Below are 14207 nucleotides of genomic sequence, written 5' to 3' on the forward strand. Positions count from 1 at the left end.
ATCTCGTGGTCTGTGAGTTCGAGCCCCACGTCAGGCTCTGGGCTGATGGCTCAGAGCCTGGAGCCTGTTTCCGATTCTGTGTCTCCCTCTCTCTCTGCCCCTCCCCCGTTCATGCTCTGTCTCTCTCTGTCCCAAAAATAAATAAACGTTGAAAAAAAATTTTTTTTAAATAAAAAAATAAAATAAAATAAAATAAAATAAAATAAAATAGCCAATCATGTAGCATAGTCAAATTATTTGTCTTCGTGTTACTCGATCACGCACTTCTAGTGAAAACATTTGGGGCAAATTCTCAGCTCTCAATCAGTATTTTTGACCTTTTAATGATGAAGAATATGAGAATTTAAGGCTATTGATTCCCCTAGAAAATGCACATACACACAAAGCTTTGCATCTATTATCAGATACCCACATATCCCCCAAGATGTGCTTTGTGCAGTTCCTTTAGGCAGTAGTGGCTTTTGATTAAGAAACCATAAAAATATTATCAGCCCATCCTCAAAACCCTTCAGTAGGAAACTGATGGTGACCACATTTAAACGTTGCATCTGAGTATCTTTCCGTTCACAAAATCAGCAAATGCTACCACTTGGAAAAAAATGGTAGCAACATTTGGTTGAGTGGGTCTACACATGCTGGGGACACAGATTTCTTTGAGACCTTGATGAACACAATGGAACTTTCTCCTGGGGAGAATTGCTGATACACACGATGAGCCACAACCTTAAAATAGAATTGCTGAATTCCAGTGATGAGTTCAAGGACCTTCTAAATTTTCTCCTCAGAGTCCAAAGAGTCCAGGCTCGAGGCCTTGAGTTTCATTCCCGACACCACTTCAGTTGTACAGGTGAGGAAAGGCAAGTACGGAGCGGTTAAAAGATTTATCCTTACTCCTAAAAGGAGTCGCTAGCAATGTTAGAATTACAATCTGTATTTTTGATGCCCCCAGCTGATGCCATTTTAGACCAATTTTACATATCAGAAAATTGAAATTCAAAGGGGGAAAATTACTTACTTTAATCATATACTGTATGATAAACCAAAAGCAAGGGAGTGATTATACCTCTAGCCTCTGGAGCTTATAGATGGCGTCCTCTCTTCGCCAAGATGATAAATTTGTGTTTGGAATATACATTTGGGAATAGATCAGTTAACCGCAGATGATCAAGTTCTTTAACTTGATCAAATAATGCATTTTTACAGAAATACCTTGTGATGAACCATACGAACTCCACACTTAAGAGCTAAACAGGTGTATTTGCATACGTAGACAATTCCCTGTACAGGTGTGGATGTTAGCTTCTCTGTACGTTACCCAATTTGCATTGGCAAATATGAACAGACTTGTCATTGATAGCTTTCCCTTCTGTACTTGAAAATTTGACCCTTCCAGTTCCAAAATATACAATAATCACCTTGTTTAATTTTTGAGTGTGTAATGTCTACAACCAGCAAAGTTCTCTAAGTAAATTGAACGCCTATTTTGGTTATCCCCTAGGACCACTAATTTGGAAAAAAAAAAAAAAAAAAAAAAAAAGCATATAAAATGGAGACGTAAAAATATCCCAATTTGGTGGCGTCTTTTACATATCCTGGTTTCCAATTTGGTGACCCTACAATGAGATGCCACAACTCGTCTGGAAATTCACCGTCTTGAAGCCAATATGTCAATAAATATGTAGACACACAGATCCACAGACCATCCCCTGCCAGCTGTTAAATCATACCATTGCTCTCAAAATCATCAGAGGCAATTTAATCAAATGGTAGTTGGCCATTGGGCAATTCTTTTCCAGGCCTTTAGAAAAATACAGGTCAGTGCTTATTAAAGGAGTATCTTCTTGTATGGTGATTGCTCTACTAATTTCGTATTCATAATCCCTGGTTCTGTCTTTCAAGAAAAGGCTGAATCCCAGCCTACTGAATCAGTACACGGAGGGATAAATTAAAACTTGGAACTATGTTAGGGGCCTCCAGGGTTGGGACTTCAGGAAAGTCAGGGCAGGGAGCAGAGAGGTCATCCGTAACTGAGCTAGGTTCCTTCTTCTTTCCTGCTAGCTATATTTAAGGGGCCTATTTTCTTAAATACCCACTTCCTGTCACTCATGCTATGGAAACTGTGACACTTCCTCCACTCAAGATGACTTTTGCATCCATTTCAGAACTTGAAATAGAATGGAAAAGTACTTCTCAGGACTCTATCAATCGTCCTGCTGCTGGACAAAAAAAAAAAAAAAAAAAAAATGAAGAAAAGGCTTAAGTACAAGGAATGACTCTTTAGTTCAGTTTAAAATCAGCTCATGCTGCTATGAATGAACTAAACTGGCCACGAGTATGTTTCAGCGATCATATGCTTCTTTCTACAGAGCTCATCCAAGCCTACCTCGAATTGACCCTAAATAAGTGGGCAGACAGAACAACGGACTCTGATGAGGAGGAATACGACTTTGGCGATCATGTCTTGCTTGACCAGATTGTGTGATCTTCGGTGAAGCTTTTGTTGTACATAGAAAGGAGAGAAAGAAGAGACTCTTTCCTTTTGCACGTAGAGGTACATGTCACCATACATCAGACGTCTAGCTCTCTAGGCTTAGACCAATAATGGAAAGGGAAAAGTCAGGGAAGCGAAACAGCCAAGGTTTGAATCCTAGCAATGTGATGATCCTGAGTAAATAGTTTTTCCTCGATGAGCATAAGTGAACTCGTTTGTAAAATGGAGCCAGTGGGGCCCCCACACGCTAGATATTCAGTCAATGATACCCATTATCTTTGAAGATTAGGAGGCCTTTTTTTTTCTATTTTCATATAAACTTGGGATATATTACAGCCTGGAGTTTGGCAGAACTGAGATAACAGACTTAAGTCCCAAATACAAGAGAGAACCAAAGTGCTTCCAAAAGATTTGAGAGTTGCCATTACTACGTATCCCCATCAGCATCCCCTTAATACTGTAAATGAGGTCATTGCGCAGCTCCCAAGAATTTTCTATGAAGATGTTTGGAAAAAGCACTCCTGGGAGGTCCCTCGCCACTTGATAGTGAGACGTTCTGCAATGGACACGAAAGTTCCTTTTTGGTGCAGGGACAGTCACAGGTTTTATAATATGGGTGACAGAATTAGTTTGACACAGTGCGAAGGAGATGGTGTCTAATTTCTCTGTGACAAAAGTCAAGTATTTCATTTGCTTAATCTCCGAAGAAAAAGCCACTCATTTATTTTTTGACTTAAAAAAAAAAAACACCTAAAATGTAAGTTTTAGAGAGAATATTTTCCAGCAGGTAGCAGAAAACAGCATAGGCTGGTTTAAGCCAGCCTTCAAGCACAATGATTTATTTGAGCTGAGCAATTTTCCATATAATCATGCTTAATATACATTTTTTGGTTGTTGAGATACTACTGCCGGATGAACATGTATACATTTCCAAATTCAAATAGAAAAACTATAAAATATGACTCAAGCCATATGTTTTCTTTCTTTCCTTTAAAAAATTACGTACATAAAATAAATTGGGGCATAGATTCATAGAGGCCTGTATACATTTTATTCAGAAATATTTTTAAAGAGCCAGGTGACGCCTGAAACAAGGCTTTTGTAACACTCCCAAGAGATCCAGGTGACCTTAGTATTCTGCTCCACCAGCCGTGAGGCTGGAAACCTTGGGCAATCCAGCTGGTTCCAGTATGATTTCAGAGCTGGCAGACCCAATTAGGGACATTTCTCCATCTGCTGGTGAGGTTGCTGGTCTAGTTATCACGGATCATAATGTACAGGGTGCACATGAAGTGGAGAAAACCACTGGAAACCTTGCCTGCTGCCCCACCCAGTCGTGATGCATCAGTTCAGTATGGAAAACATGTTAAAATATTGAGTCTGACCCCAATTCAGAATTCTCAAGCCCCCTCCTCTACAAACACATTTATGCCATCGTTACCATTATCATCATCGTCGTCGTCGTCAACTTCACGGTCAACGTCATCATCCTTACCGTCTACTGCGCGCCAGGATCTTCCAGGTCTCGCCACGTCTTACACCAATTAGGTCTCCAAGCCACACTGTGAATTAAATATCCCCAGAACAGCGAAGAAGAAACTGACATCTAGAGGAAGCCTTTTGTATTGGACGGTCTTGAATAAGATGGAGAGACATCGTTGCTCTTTTCATGCAAATTCGCTTTGTTTGATGTTTCCACTCGTTTTTTTAAACAGGCACGGCAAGTGCCTTCCACACACACATACCAGTCACAGCGTGGACAGGTAGTCAGAGGTCTTCCTGTATAATCCACTGATCTGGGTTAAAATCCCAGCTCTGAGGGGCACCTGCGTGGCTCAGTTGGTTCAGCATGCGACTTCAGCTCAGGTCATGGTCTCACGGTTTGTGGGTTCAAGCCCCCCGCACTGGGCTCTGTGCTGGCAACTGGGAGCTGGGAGCATGCTTCAGATTCTGTGTCTTCTTCTCTCTGCCCTTCCCTGCTCACACTCTGTCTGTCTCTCTCCCTCTCAAAAAGAAACATTAAAAAAAAAAAGAAAAAAAATCCCCAGTGCTGATACTTACCTACTGACTGATTGACTTTGGGCATGTGGCTGTTAACTTCTTTGAGTTTCATATTTCCCATTTAAAGAGGAGAAAACTTAGACCTTCTTAATACTAAACATAACAGTGCCTCAAACAGGATAGGTCTCAGTAAAGCAGTTTGGTTGTTATTTGACTTTCTTGTGAGTGAAGATCCACAGTTCTCTCTGAGAAGAAAGAGAGACGGTCATTGACAAGAACTTTTACAAACACAACTACTTTTTATTCACTTGCTTAAAAACAATGGACAGGCCTCCGAACGGTAACTCTGAAGGAGCTGAGGGAAAAATTATCAGTCTGGTGCCATTAGGATGTCTCCATTCAAAAGAAGCCAGAAGGCACTGCTCTGACATGTCCCCTGGGTTAGAGGGTAATTCTGCTTCTCAGTAACCCACTCATTTCCCCAGAGCCCATTTACAAAACCCGAGGCCCGACCGGGCTGCTGCCCCAGGAATCTTCCCATTTCTGGAAAACGGGGATGGACATCATCAAAATTCATCTCTCCAGAGGGAAGAAGCCCAGTGGTAGGTCTTTTGCCTTTTAAAGTGAAACAAAACAAAACAAAACAAAACATATTTTTACTATTGGCGAATACGTTTTTGCCAGTTTGCACTTGGGAAGGCATACATACATAAATAGGGAGTTTCCTTTTCCCTGAATAATTAGGAGAAAAACATGTAGCTTTCGGTCAGGGCACATCTGCTTCAGTTTTCCAGTTGTGTATTTAAAGGGAAAGTTGTCGGAAGGAAGCCATTCCTTTTGTGCACCCGCTCTGTGCCAGAATCCTTATTCGCTGTGATACATCGAAACGTTTCACACGATCCTCTATAAAAGCTATTATTATTTCCATATGGTAACAACAACAATTTTATTTGGCATTCATAATCATTTTATTTGCAAATAAATGTGTTTGTGTGTATTTTTAATTCAGACCTGCACTCACAAGGCATTTGATATGGCTCATCCCTGATTTCCAAGATGGGGAGACTCGAAAATGTTAAACGCCTTGCCTTATCGGATGGTACCTGCCCAGGGACACAGAAGGCTAAGTGTTACAGCCGGGACTTTTGGGGTCCAAGATCCATTCTCCTCCCCACTGTGTACCACTTCCTTATCAGTGAACGTCTAAGCTGCTCAGATTTCTGTTTCTTTAATCCAGAAAGCACGCTGGCAGAGCTAAGGAAATTCTGTTTGATCTGTTGTAAGCGTTACTCGCACATTAATACCAGGCCTCGCAAGCAGGATTTATTTTGATCGCTGGACTCACCAGGACATTTGAGGAATGGAATGTTGGGTTGAGCGTCGGTTAAGGAGACCAGAATAGAACCTGGTGCTTCAGAGCTGGATGGGGCTTTGAGGACTGACAGGTCCAGGGCATTTAACCTTGGGTGATTTCTAATGGCCACATGACTCCTTTGCAGGTAAGCAGGCTTAACACAAACGGGGGGTTGAAATGTGTGTCATTGGGCTTGCCTGCCTGCCTGCCTTTCTGCCATGGACCATAAGAAGAGTTTCTGCCCCTTCCCCCCCGGGCCCCAGCAGAATTATATATGGAGCAGAACAGAGCCCGAGCCATAACAAGGCAGGAAGCATAGCCCAACTGGATCCACTGCCTGAAGAACAGCCCAGCTGACCCCAAACCGACCCTCAGTGGAACTGCAGACACAAAAGAAATAAATGCTTTATTGCATCCTCCACGATTTTGTGGCCATTGTTCTGCAGCGGAGGAAGACCAGCAGAGCCCCTGAATATATTTTTTGATGGCAAAGTAGTAAAGCCATAAAATGGGGAACCGTAGCCGAGTCTAATGTTTGTAAATCTAAGGATTTAAAGATAAATTAAAAAAAAAAAACAAAGGTTTCCAGAATACCTGCTTGGTACTGTTCTGTAGAAATTAAACCTCCTTCAAAATAAGGCTTAGAAAGTACGGACGCTACGTGAAGAGGTGGACGGAGGGCTAAGAACCGCCGTCGTCCGTTATTATGATGTCGTTCATTCGAGCACTGAAAAGACAAACAAACAAAAAAAAAAGAGCTCTCATTTGTTCATTAATCTATTCAACAAACTGCTATTAAGCGTCCGAGGCAGCAGGTAGTGGGGTTTTTCAGGATGAGCAGCCCAGGTGCCAAAGTGAGCTCTCAGCTTAAAAGAGAGACAGGTTCACACAAACAATAGGTGTACAATGCGAGAAGAGGCTAGAAGGGACATGTGAACGGTGTAGATTGTGAAGAAGGCTTTTAAATAACAATAGCTGAAAAGGATTGTGTATTGACGGCAAATCCAGAGCTGATCTGTGCGCTTTGTATCAACTGGCCCATTTCATCTTCAAAACCCTCTGAAATGAAATAGAAATCGCTAATACTGTTTCCATTTCACAGACAAGAAAACGGAGCTCCACACAGGTTGAATCACCCGTCCCGGGTCAGGTACCACGTAATGAGAGTGTGCATTATTTGAGCTGGCGCAGGGCGACTCCAGACCCCCCAGCCTCCTGACCAGTACACCCCAACTAGAGATTAGGTTATACCTGAGCCGATTCTTAAATGACACATGGAGAGGGCTGCAGTCATTAGCCAGGCTATTGGGGTACCGCCTTGTAGACAGAGCTAGCTGGCCAGACTCCACATCCACAGGGCTATGTAACCCTGGCTCGATTCGTATGGATGTCGGTATTTATAGAAACCCAAAGCTCTCTCTTCTTGGGGATCGAGCTAAACGGACCAGCAGCCCGTCTCTCCTTCTTAGTCACAGATAACTCTGACTCACACATTTTCCGTTCCTCACCTTCTCTTTACCCTAGGAACCTGCAATGGCCACGTGAATGGGCAGCCAGCATCCTTACTCGGAGCTCTGGGTGTCAACTCCAACAGCTCTTACCTCTAGTCCATCAATACTCTAGGATGACCTTAACTTTGACTTTTTCCCTATCAGAAACCGTGCTACCCGTTAAACCTTAACTATCTCATTCTCTGACCACAAACTCTGGTTCTTATAGCTTTCTAGATCTCTCCGGCTTCCATTCAATCTGCACACAATACCATGGCCCTCCGCACCTCAATTTCTTAATTTCTTCTCTTCTGTCCCAAATTTCGTTTCTTGCTCTCCTACGTAGCCTGACTAATGAGGTGTATTTCTTCGGTAACAAGTTCATCACCTTGTCTCCCCACAATACCCGCCCAACGTATCTAAGTCAGTGAATCACTGATGGACCGTTGTGTCTGACTCCAGACTTGTGACTTTTAAACCCAACTAGATTTTGGACCATTCAAGGGGAGATAAAGGTGTACTGAGTTCTCTCTCTCTTCTTTTTATTTACTTATTTATTTATTTATTTATTTTTTTTTTCAACGTTTATTTACTTTTGGGACAGAGAGAGACAGAGCATGAACGGAAGAGGGGCAGAGAGAGAGGGAAACACAGAATCGGAAACAGGCTCCAGGCTCTGAGCCATCAGCCCAGAGCCTGACGCGGGGCTCGAACTCACGGACCGCGAGATCGTGACCTGAGCTGAAGTCGGACGCTTAACCGACTGCGCCACCCAGGCGCCCCACTCTCTCTCTCTCTTCTTGATAGCGGTTATTCCAAAGTTTTCGGCGTGCCACATGTGTGGCCTTGTTCTTGACTGTCTTGTAGCAAATGATCTCATCTGGTACTCTTTGGGGAAAATAGGAGACTTCAGGCTTGAACTCTTTAACTGCCTGTTCTTATACCTACAAAACCCATTCCTTTCATTTTCACCCCGAAGAAAGAGGAACTTCTACCTCTGTCCAAAGCTCATCTTCCATTTTCACGTTGGAGTCTACGTTTTTGGATCTTTTTTGAAAACTCATGCCATCAATGATCTTGGCCCTGTCCTTTACCCTGAACATTTTTTTTTTCTCCTTGTTGGGTCTTTTCTTTCCAACGTAGACATGCACTAATGTTATGGCTATACTTTAAAACATAATGTAAATAAAACCTTATTTTACCCTATGATACCTTAAAGAAATAAGTACGCATTCTCTTCCCCATCGTACTCGGACCTCTTAGAAAAGAAGTCAACCTTTGCTCTGTTCTTCGGTCCATGACCCACTAAATCAAGCCAAGTTATCACATCACTACCCTGAAACTGCTCTGACCAAGTCACCCAAGACTTTTGAAGGCAAATACACAGAGTACTTTTCAATTCTGTTTTGACCGCTCACTGGTTCTCAAACCGCCACCCACTTCTTCTCCTAGGCTACCATGACAGGGCACCTCTTTGTTTAGCCTCCTGACTCTTTCCTGATTCTTCTTTCTCCTTTCCTGCTTCTTAGAGTCCTCATCATTTTTATTCTCATTAAAAAAAAAAAAATGTGTTGATTTTGCTCACCCCCTCCTCCTCCTCCTTTCTTCTCCCCTTCTCTACTTTATATTCTACCAGAGTTTCAACTCCTTGGAGTCATCATGCTGATGACGTTTTTTCCCTTTCTTTCAGCATCTATAGTGCAGTAACTAAGAATGCAGACTCAGGCGTCAAATTATTGTATTTACGTTACCGCTCAACTCCTTCAGAGCCCTGCAACCATGGGGAAGTCACTTCTCTATTTTACTTTTTCATCATTTTAAACAGATGTAATTTGTTTGTTTCAAAAATTACGTGAGTTAAAATATGTAAAGCACTTAGAAATTTCTGGAACATACTACACATCAAGTAAGTTGTAGCTATTATTAAATAACTGTCCAGAAATCCAATTCTATATTCAAAAACCACTTACTGCCCCCCAGATGTCCCGTAAGTACCTCAAAATCTTATCCAAAGCTCAACTCATCACGTATTTTTACCACAAAATCTCTCCCCGTGGCTACTTGGTCTGAAAGCTTCGCATCACTGTTTTCAGATAAGAAACCGGGTCTTGTTGTTTGCTGAGATTTTTCTCTCAATCTTCCTCTCCATCTTCCAATGGTTACCAAGTCCTATTATTTCTACTATTACATTTCTCTCCAGTCTGCCTCTTACCTTGCCCCCTACTACCATTGTGTAATGCAGGTTCACACCTTCGATGTGTGTGTTGTGTATGTTGGAGAAGTAGAGGTCTGGACCATTACAACTAATATCCCTTGACCGGGTCCATTCTTCTATGCATTATTCCCTTGGCACTCAAGGTATGCTTTTATTTATTTATCTTTAATTTTTTAATTTTTTAAATGTTTTATTTATTTTTGAGAGACAGAGAGAGAGAGAGAGAGAGAGAGAGAGAACACATGAGCGGGGGAGGGGCAGAGAGAGGGAGACAGATGATCCAAAGCAGGCTTTGGGCCGACAGCCCCAATGGTGGGCTCGAACTCACGAACTGTGTGATCACGACCCGAGCTGAAGTCGGATGTTCAACCGACTGAGCCACCCAGGCACCCATCAAGATATTCTTTTAAAACAACAAACACATTCATGTTACTCCTCTGCTTCAATTCCTTCAAGAGCTCTTCATCAACATCAATGTGATGCCCATACATTCGAAGCCCCCACCTTGATATAAACACTGGTGTCCACCTTTCCAGCTTAAACTCCTACCGAGTCCCCAATGTGCTCCACAATTCAGCAAAACCCTACCACTTGCATAGCATTATTTGGGTTATTTTTCAAATCCCTTTTTTCCCCACATACAACATAGGCTGTAAGTGGTATAATCAGAAGCTTCTAAGACCCAGCCTCAACTACAGAGCTCTAAACATGCAAGACAAAAAAATAGATTCAGATAAAAGGAAAGCCTGGATGTATTAAAACAGTCGTGAGAGTTAAATCATCTAATTACCTAAGGCTAAAATTCTTTCTGCATTCTTGTAATCTTTTTACCCAATTTCCCCCACGTAGCAGAGAACTTTTTTTTTTTTGAAGATGAATCCTCATTCGCCTCCCCACCTCATTTTAGAGCTTGATTCACATTCATTACTGTATTTGGCAATTCCTTCCCCAAAGCTCTGCTTAAAATACATTGAGTGTGGACATTGCAATAGTTATCTTCATTTTTTTTTTAAGTCACAAACAGACTGATTAAAAAAAAAAAAAACAATGAACGATATTATCAGTGCAATCCTCTAATTTTCCTGTGTGTGTGTGTGTGTGTGTGTGTGTTTGCCTTTACTAACTTTTAAAGCTATATACATTTATCACATTTGTAATAAGAAAAAAAAAACAATGTCTAAAAATGAAACAATTACCAAGTAGTCGACAACTTATAATATGTAATGGAATCTACACGCACGTTCTCTGAGCATAAAACACTTGGAGTTAAGTGCTAACTGAATGTAAATGTGGAGACACCTGCTAGTTAAATGGGTACCTTAATACAGACCTCCTGGGGATTTGCTATATTCTTGCCAGATGTAACTTTCAGATTTTCCCTCCAGCCTAGATAGCACCACCATTGATGAAACACATAGAAGAATCAGCCATATGACTCTGGAGCTCTCTCAGTATCAGTGTTGATAGAATTACGTTGGAACTTCACTCTCTGTAACAAGATTTGAGGAATCTTCCCACATCTCCGTGTGCATGGTTGTTTTAAGTTTTTCATTTTTGGCTTCAAGCACGCAGGCTTTCTCCGTCTTTTCTTTTCCCAACAAGTTCCCTGGCTCTCTATTTATCTCTACAAATGCTACCGCTTTGTTTATGGTATAGGTGACAAGACACAAACCAGGGATTGGGAAGAGTAAGTGGGATGGGGGTGACTCGAAGTTGCCTTCTAGGAAATGTGCTGTAACTAACATTTGCATCGGGCATTTGGTAGCCCCCTCATCTTGTGCTATGTGTGAATTCCAGTCGGGTGATTCATCCTGACATGGGAGTTCTTTGCTGCTTCTATTCGGCAAAAATGTGAGAATGAGGGGAGAAGTTTCTCATTCCTTCTGACTTCTCTAGGCAATCTTTATTTGTTCCCATAGCCATGAAAGAGATTTTCCGATGAGAAATGTTGCAGTTATGACATAACAATTCCATGTTTCACAACCCAACTGCTCTCCTTGTTACGCTTCCCACCCTTATTTCTCACAATTCAAAGTAAATTGTGAGATTACTAGTACAATTAAGGCTCTGGAAAGAGGAAAACTGTGTATTATGGCCTTGATAACCCTTTATGGAGAGCAAGTCACAACTCTGCCACAAATTCCAATTTTAGAGTGGGGTTCAACAATAGTAGTGACGAGAAGAAACACAGGAAAGCAGATACGTGTTTTAAAATCATCTTGACCAGAAATGTTTATCTAGACACGTTAGGCTCCTGCAAGATGTCTATCACCTCCTCCTTCCATATATTCCAGTTCGGTCAGAATAGCCCTTATCTATTATCTAAGTACTATTACAACCTTATTTTGGAAAGGTCTCCCTGGTCACACGTACCTTAAGCTGGAGAGGAAGGCAACTGATTGCATTTTTTTTTTTTTTTAACTGAAGTAGTTTCTGTAGAACAATACAAATTATATTTACACCATCGCTTGCAAAGATTAAGTTAAATGGAATTGTCACATCCGCTGGGATTGAGGTTGAAAATGTCTCTGTTTAGTGGCCAGTGTGCCGATTTCACTACCCAGGTAAAGCGACGTGTAAAAGGGAAAACTCAAACTGCTAAAGCAAGGAATCCATCTCGACATTAAATATTTTGAATTAAGACACCAGTAAAACCTTGGATTGCAAGTAACTTGTTCTGCTAGTGTTCCGTGAGACAAGCAAACATTTCTAACAAATTTTAACTTGATAAACGAGTGATGTCTTGTAATACAAGTCGTTCGTGAGGCCAAAGGACACATGATCACCACCGAGCCAATGGTTCCTGACATTCGTTTTGCTATACAAGGGTTTTGGATGACAAGCATCTTTCTGGAACGAATTATGCTTGCAAACCAAGGTGATATGTACTAGTATTTGTACACGGTCTAATTTCAAGTGAGTACATAAAAGTATTAAGAACGTGCGGTCCTTCGCTCACAGAGCTGCTGTAATAGAGAAAACATTACTAGGAATTTTTCATGTCCAACATTTCATCCCACTATTCTTACTAGGTTCTATCTCTCCAATCCATACCCCTTTTGTATTTTCATTTCCATTCTCGTTCATTTAGAATTTCATCATCTTTTCTAGTATTACCAGCTCTCTACCTTACCTACCGGCCTTGAATCAGACTTCCTCAGCTCTTTGTACAACTACCAAAACTACTCTTAATGCCTGAACTAATTCACCAGATTAACAAGAAATTTTTAGTTGAAAATGACAAAAAATCCAATTTAAAAGTATCTAAACTAAAAAGGAAATTTCTTGAGCCATGCAAATAGGAACTGTAAATAGTTAATACAGATGTGGCTCTCAAGCTACTGTTTACTAAGACATAATCAGGAATGCATCACTTTCTTAATTTCATGACCTTAATTAACTATGTTTGCCTTCTTGCTCAGATAGAGTCTCTTGGTGTGGTAAAAAGATGGTCTCAAGAACCATGGCCTAGAAGTCCACTCTACTAAGCACATCATTAGAAAAATGGGAGGTTTTCCTTAATATATTTGGGGAAAAACCAACAAACAAGTTTTTGGGAAAGATTATGGTTAGTTCTGCTTAGGTTATGGTTCATCCGTGAATAATTAAGTGTAATGTCCAGGGGCAGGGGACTCTTCAAATGGATTAATCTGGGTTGAGAACCCAAACTCTATCAAATATCCAGTGTACAATGAAAAATTAGCAGACACGTAAAGAAACAATACAATATGAGGTAGCAAAAAAACCAACCAAACAAAATTGGCAATAAAAACATGTTACAAGTGTTCCAGGTATTGGCGTTATGAAGCATACAGCTTAAAATAACTATTTATTATGTTCACGGAGATAAAAGACATAATGAAAAAGTTAGGCAAAGAGCTGAACGTTATAAAAAGAACCAAATAAAAAATGTAAGTTAGATTAATAACTTGATTGGTTTAACAGGAGACTGGACACAGCTAAAAAGAGAATTAGGGCACGGGATATTGCTTTAGAAGGACATATACAGAATTAAGCATGGAGAAACAAAAAATTGTCAAATGAGAGAGCAAGGTATTTATAGGATACAGTAACGAAGTTATAAAATGTGTGGGCTAACATCTCAAAAAGAAAAGAGAATAGGTGACAAAACTAATTGAGGAAATAATGGATGTGAATTTTCAATATTCAGGAGAGATAATATAGCATAGAATTACTATCTTATTTACTCTAATATTAGTGTCGTGGGATAATATGTACAGGATAAGTAGTATAGTAGTAACTAAGTAGTAAGTAAGTAGGATAGGTAGTCGTTATGTGGCAAAAAAAAAAAAAAAAAAGATTGCAGATGGGTGCTCAGTAATGCAGAAAGAAACAAAAAGCAGTATCAAGACGATGAGACGGTGAGCAAATAAAGATCATTACAGTGCATATTTAACAATAATAATATCTTTTTTGTTTTAAAGTATAAATTATTAAAATATAACAAAATTTGTGTACTTATGCTGTAGGAAGGTAAAAACAACTAATAGTGTGATTTCTATGGCAACTATCAAAAAAAGTAAAAGACACAATTTCCAAGATTAGAGAAAGAAAAGTTGGATTAATAAAAAAATAACTAACCAAGATAAAGACACAGAGTAGAGAAATGGAATTAGTAAAATGATATGTTTCATC

The 14207-nt window shown here is 40.4% G+C and overlaps 1 long non-coding RNA gene across 2 annotated transcripts in view; it reads right to left on the bottom strand.

The window, feature by feature from the left end:
* Nucleotides 1-209: 209 nt before the first annotated feature.
* LOC147580402 (uncharacterized) overlaps nt 210-14207 on the bottom strand; it is an 86865-nt gene continuing 72867 nt past the window's right edge. For both annotated transcript variants that reach the window (XR_015252870.1, XR_015252869.1), the window contains 3 exons: nt 6441-6573; nt 4553-4737; nt 210-317 (listed from right to left, as the gene is read on the bottom strand). This is a non-coding gene — a long non-coding RNA (uncharacterized LOC147580402). The remainder of the gene's footprint in view (nt 318-4552; nt 4738-6440; nt 6574-14207) is intronic.

The sequence above is a fragment of the Puma concolor genome, chromosome B3 (genome assembly GCF_028749965.1).
Source record: "Puma concolor isolate L17-30 chromosome B3, mPumCon1.1.hap2, whole genome shotgun sequence".
In the NCBI taxonomy this organism is placed as follows: Eukaryota; Metazoa; Chordata; class Mammalia; order Carnivora; family Felidae; genus Puma; species Puma concolor.